This window comes from Phoenix dactylifera, chromosome 8 (genome assembly GCF_051530095.1).
Source record: "Phoenix dactylifera cultivar Ajwa chromosome 8, Ajwa_hap1_PhDact_Kaust_v1.1, whole genome shotgun sequence".
NCBI lineage: Eukaryota > Viridiplantae > Streptophyta > Magnoliopsida > Arecales > Arecaceae > Phoenix > Phoenix dactylifera.
In genome coordinates, this window is record NC_143197.1 from 4,789,898 (window position 1) to 4,796,414 (window position 6,517).

At 43.9% G+C, this 6,517-nt stretch overlaps 1 pseudogene across 1 annotated transcript; it reads left to right on the forward strand.

Annotated features, from left to right (window-relative positions):
• Positions 1 to 4,293: 4,293 nt before the first annotated feature.
• LOC103702110 (CBL-interacting serine/threonine-protein kinase 14 pseudogene) lies at positions 4,294 to 6,517 on the forward strand (annotated as a pseudogene). Its single transcript, XR_015967817.2, has one exon. The product of XR_015967817.2 is annotated as a CBL-interacting serine/threonine-protein kinase 14 pseudogene (transcript).

Below are 6,517 nucleotides of genomic sequence, written 5' to 3' on the forward strand. Positions count from 1 at the left end.
TTCTAATCTTTTCCTTCTTTCATTCTCTTTCTTTCTCCATTTTTTACTTTTTTTCTTTCTTATTTTCTTTCTTTTCTACTTTTTTTCTTTCCTTTTTTCCTCCTTATCTCCTTCCTTTTCTTTTTTTTTTTTATTTTCTTCTTCTTTCCTTAATTTCTTTCTTGCATCTTTCGTCTTTTTTCTCTAAACCAGTGGGTTTCGAAGTCTTTTCAAATGATGATCTTATCTTCTTGGGAGCAAGATAGGATGGCCAAGACGTTCTTTATCCCGCTGAAACTTAAAATTTTAGTAGTAAATATAAAACAACAAAAAGAGAATCGTAAAAAAATAAATAAATAAATAAAGAAGCACACAAGAAGAAACAAAGGAAGGGCCCCAAAACCTAGACCAGCTATCCATAGCCAGGCGCAAGCAATATCAAAAAGAAGCTTCTTAGTCTTGAGAGGAGCTCGATATGAGCGTTTTAGGTCCTGGGAGAGCACAGTGAACCCCAGTGGAAAATCCTTCAGCACCCTTTTTATTAGTGGCATTACTCCACATTTTTGTTGCAGAAAATTCATGGTTCCTTTGGTTTCAAATATTCCAGCAAACTGATCGATAGTGCCAACTGATCCCAAGCAAATCTCACACTTTTATTTACATGCTTTTTCCCTACACAAAAACCACAAGAAAGTCGGAGCTGGTGGATGGCCTTTAACACCCAATGCAGCCTTCACTTCCAATCAGATAATTTAGCCAAAATTGCAGTAAAGGATATGCACCCCGGTTTGAGCAGCAGAGCCGAAAAAAATGAGCAAGTAGAAAAACCATGCCAATCTTTCCTACGAAGCAAATCAATGGTATGAACATGGTTTTTGATACCTACAACATGAAGATCTTTGCTTTCTCTAGTGCTGAGCATCTCCAAATTAAAGTGTTCATTTATGAAAATTAATCTTTAAACCATTTGCCCATTCATATCAACTCAGAACAAGTTTGACGGCCAAGAGCGGAGCTTGATTACTAGAAAAGAAGAGTGGGCTGTTATCTGCAAAACGAAGATTCCTTATTCCTCCTTGGAGTCCATCAAGCATATATTAAATCAAAAATCAAGCCATTGGGATTTGCCAACTTAAGTATTCCACCGCTAAAATCAATAAACCTAGAGACAATGGATCCTCCTATCGAAGGCCTCCTACATTTGATGCATTTTCCAGTTTACCATTCGTTAACATAGCTATTGAAGAAGAGGTGAGCAAGTCTTTGAACCACAACACCCACATCGTACGAAACCTCCTAGTCTCCATTAGATCAAATAAAATTTTTTAGTTCAATCTATCAAAAGCTTTTTCAAAGTCCAATTTGCAAAGAATTTCTTTATATATGGTCCTCTTTTAGAAATTCACAACTCCATATGAGCACTAAGTTTTTTTTCAAGATATAGCGATCTTTTATCATCAACCAGAAGAGGTATTAGCTGAGCCAACCTAGACGATAGGACCTTTGCAATTATCTTGTAGACTATCCAACAAGTAAATCAATTTAAATTCTTTTGAACTAAGCAAATCCAAAGGCTATAATTCTCAACAAGCACTAGCCCAAATTATTATTGTTCATTGTATTCTTATTATCTCCTATCTCTACTCTTATATATTGTCCATGTATTCGACCTGCAAGTACCAACCATAATAATTTAAAGTATGCAGCTTATATTTATGCTTTAGACGTCTTCCAAATATATTGAGTTCTATGTATCCTTTTGCAACACTAATTCTGCATATTTGAAGTGATTTTTAGAAAACTTTAGAATATTTCTTCCACTCTATAGTAGCAAAAATATTTTTCTACTTTTCAAATTTTCATTTTTGTATGCTAGTATTATCCACTGTACGATCCGAAAATTTTTGACCTCAGCACATGTTTTTTCAATAGTAGGCTTATTGCTGCTAGAATTATTTAGCGATCTTCCTATCCAATGATTCTAACCTCCCTATTCATCCCAACCCAAACACTACTCGTAAAAATTTTTCAACTTCATCAGTTTGGCAATACACCACCTTTCACTCATTATAATCTTCTTTTCTCAAAAAACTAAAATTCAATTATCATCCTAAATCTAGAACTTTTAGCACATTCAATGCAATATAACTAATCTTTGAAATAATTACAAAGCAAACACATACAATACTAAGTAGCGCGACCGTATCCGTATGTATTGGAACGGCTACACGTGGATAGCCGTGCAAAGAAAAGATATTGGCTGTTTGCAGGATTGCTTATACAAATCCAACGGACCACCTAACTGGTTTAGTGGGCGAGAAGCCATCTCCCGCCGTACAGCGCTCCTGGCTCTTTGTCGTGTCCACTTCTATCCACGTGTCCCGCCAGTAGCGGAATCTTAGTCGGTGTGCGGTCCGCCAACCGGGTCCTCGCCGCAGGGCCGCGCCACACCAACCCCCACCCCCCCGGAGGGGCCCACGGGACGTACGGTCAGATTTGATATCTTTTCATGATAAAGAGGGGAGCGTATCAACCGTCCAGGGAGATATCAACGGCCGCTTCGGGCCACGCGTGTCCGTTCTTTCCTCTGACAATTACATCACGCGATAGGATTCCCTGGCTGTCGGCCGTCCGATATGTTGCGAGGTGTTCCCGGGCTCCAGTTATCCGTTTAGGAAACAACGGCGAAGCATCGCCGACCGACTGGCTTTGAAGAACGTGCCAGATAGTTTTTGACTGGCTCCAAAGCTGCCTCTCACGCCACTAAGGTGGTAGCTCAATAAAAATGTGGTTTTACTTCCAATCAAGTGGTTCCGAGTTCGAAACGCACGGGCATCAATTAAATTGCTCTATTAGTAGCTTCGGTGGTGCCAGTTGTGATGTACTCACACGTGGTATTCGTGCTGGAGCCCAGAGGAATAACCGAACCGGATCCACGGATGGGAATGATATAAGTAAAATCAGTCAGAATGCCCAACACACGATCATTTCTGCCCGCATCGAACATTCTACTGACGGGGTGAAGGCTGCTATGCGGGGGTGGGCTTGTCCCTTCCTCCCCCTTCCTCTTTTTGTCTTGCAAAAAAAAAATGCATCTCACCGGATGCTGCAAGTGGTTCTGGTTCCAAGCTAGGTTTCCTCATCTTTGTTCCAAGTTGTTCTACAAAATGATTCAAAGTCACTCTCTTCTCTCTCTCGCTCTCTCTTTTCGGGCTGAAGAAAATTTTGATTTTTTTAATTGAATTGAAAGAAAAGCCACAAATTAATTTGATGTATTTAAAATATATTTACTGAGCTAAGTGAAAGATAAGATATTACCTATAGCCATTGTCGGTTGCTAATGCTCCTAGACAGGAGCCAAATCACAAACTATGATAGATTATAACGAATTGTATCTTGACTACATGCTCTTAATTGTGCCATCAAAGGAGGCATCATATGTTGCACATATCATACCAATCACATTGTAATGATGTTAAAGTATTCTTTTTGTAGAAAAAGAAGATTTTTTGGAATACCATTCCACATAGAAAGTGAATTCAAACTACATTTATAAGGCCAGTTCTAAACTAAAATTAATGAAATTTCCAAAACTTAAAAAGTAAGCATAGATGGTATAAATAAAATATTTTGATAGGCTATATTTTTAGATATGTTTGGACATACATGTCACTATAAGTTTGGTTTGGTGCCATCTTATGCTAGGATTGATATCCTTATAGTAGACTTTGTTGGATAATACTATATTTGATACTCAATCTACCATACAACATAAAATAGAATGGATATAGAGATAGAAAAATGTAGATATTTTTGATAGGAAGAATGAAGATATAGGATCAAGACCGGTAGGCATAGGCCAATCTACTTGCCTAAGATTGGCACTCCCTAGCATGTATAAGCCAAAATCCAGAGAAACTAAAACCATGAGCCTCCTAGTGCCAACCAAAAACCAATTGGTTCCGATGAATTTATCGTGAATATTTAATAAATAAAAATTTCAAAAAATTATTGAGATACAATATTCTAACTAAATTAAACAAAAAGCAATTATTTATAATGTACTTTCAACTGCTCTAAAATTCAGGCGCCAACAAATTTTTTAATTAAAACAAATAAAATAAAAAAATTATCAACAAATGAAACATGACCTAATATTTTGGCATAACAATCATTTCAGCGCAGTTGTCAAATAGCTTATTGATTTGATTTTTTTTGGTAACACGGGACTAAATTAGATTTGCTAACCAGGAGCCGTCTATTACCGCGGTCGCTGACGCGAACCCGTCGACATTTCATTGCCCACCTCCACCAATCGTGTACCATCCGAACACTCCAACTTCAGGTACAGGCCCAGCTAATTGATATCCCTTATAATTCGGAAGAACAATAATACTTAGCAAAAAAAAGGATATTACTAAAAGCTGATACATATTTAAGACACTTCAGATTCCTCGAAACTCGAAAGCAAAACCCGGAGCCCGTTTCCCCTACTCCACGCCGGACTTCTCCCGTTCCATACTCCGCTTCAACTCCAAGGACAACTATTTGAACATTTTTGTCTCAATGGCGTGTCCTTATTAAGTTAAGGACACCGCGCGGATCACCAGACAGCGTCTTCCTCTTTATATACTGCGCTAATATTCTCGTTCCGCACATTACGTCTCCCCCCGCCCCCCCCGGGTCTCACGCAGCTCACTCTTGAGAAAACGGGAAGGGAATTTCTCAAACACCAGAGTGGCACACCGCGGGATTGGGCCCGAAGCGAGGATGCCGGACTCCGGTGGCAGCGCACCGCGGAAATTCGGCAGCAAGGAGCTGCCACGGCCGGCTGCGAAGGTCCTCTTCGGGAGGTTCGAGCTGGTCCGCCTCCTGGGCTTCGGCGCCTCCGCCCGCGTCTACCTCGCCCGCGACCTCCGCTCCGGCCACAGCGTGGCCGTCAAGGCCATCCCCAAGGGCCGCGTCGCCAAGGACGGCCTCTCCCACAACGTCGTCCGCGAGATTGCCATCATGCGCCGCCTCCACCACCCCCACGTCCTCCGCCTCCTCGAGGTCCTCGCCTCCCGCTCCAAGATCTACTTCGTCCTCGAGCTCGCCCGCGGCGGCGAGCTCTTCGCAGAAGTCGCCCGCGGCCGCCTCCCCGAGGACCTCTCCCGCCGCTACTTCCGCCAATTGATCGCCGCCGTTGGCTACTGCCACTCCAACGGCGTCTTCCACCGCGACCTCAAGCCGGAGAACCTCCTCCTCGACGACGCCGGCAATCTCAAGGTCTCCGACTTCGGCCTCTCTGCGCTCCCCGAGCAGATCCGCGGCGACGGGCTCCTGCACACCCTCTGCGGAACGCCGGCGTACGTCGCGCCAGAGATCCTCGACAAGAAGGGATACGACGGCGCCAAGGTCGACGTCTGGTCCTGTGGCGTGATCCTCTCCGTCCTCAACGCCGGATATCTGCCGTTCAACGACCCCAATCTGATGGCGATGTACCGCAAGATCTACCGCGGGGAGTACCGGTGCCCCAGGTGGACCTCGCCGGAGCTCCGGCGGCTGATCGGCCGGCTCCTGGAACCGAATCCCGAGAGGAGGATCGCCATCGACGTGATCCTTCGCGACCCCTGGTTCAAGAAAGGGCTCGGCGAAGAGGAGTGGACGGCGCTGGCGAAGTTCCACGCGGCGGAGACGGCGGAGGCGGAGGACGCAAAGTTCTGGAAGTCGGAGGAGCCGGACCGGGCGCTCAACGCCTTCGATCTAATATCCTTCTCCTCCGGGCTCGATATGTCCGGTCTGTTCGGACCTCAGTCAGACTGGAAGCGGTTCATCTCGGCCGAGCCGGCCGAGGCGATTCTCGCGAGAGCTGAAGATATTGGAAAGAAAGAGGGGCTCGTGGTTCGGAGAAAAGGGAAGAAGGGGCTCGCAGGAGTGGTGGTGGAGGGGCAGATTGGTAATTTGGTAACGATTGTGGTGGTTCGCCGGCTGGGTGATGGGTTGGTGGTGGTGGAGGCGGAGGATGGCGGCGGTGCCGCCGAGAGGTTTTTCCTTACAGAGAAACTCTGGCCGGCGTTGGAGGGGCCGGCTAGTGAAACGGGGAGTTCCGGTTCAGTAACTGACCGGCCGCACCCGGTTCCGTGAGACTCTGGTTGCTGTTTTAAATTGACTTGACTTGGCTTGCTGGGGATTTAATTCCGGCGAACTTCTCACCTGTCAAATCGCTGGTGTCCTTTCTGTGCAGACATGAGTGGCGCTTGTTTGTAAATACTTATCTTCTTTTGCAAAAAAAAAAAAAAATGTTAAAATAAGGTGATTAAGATGGATTCACATTTTATTTTTCGCACAAAAGACTGGTTCACCTTTTTTTAGAGCTGTGCAGGTGGATGATAGAAAAGTTCGAAATAATTTTAGATTTGTGCAGAGTACGATTTAATTATTGGCACCATAAAATAAGATCTATCATTCTTTTGAAAGGTACAATCTCGACTTGATTAAACTTATGGGATGTTTTAAATGATTTTTTTATATGTGATTACTTGGGTTTTATGGAAGA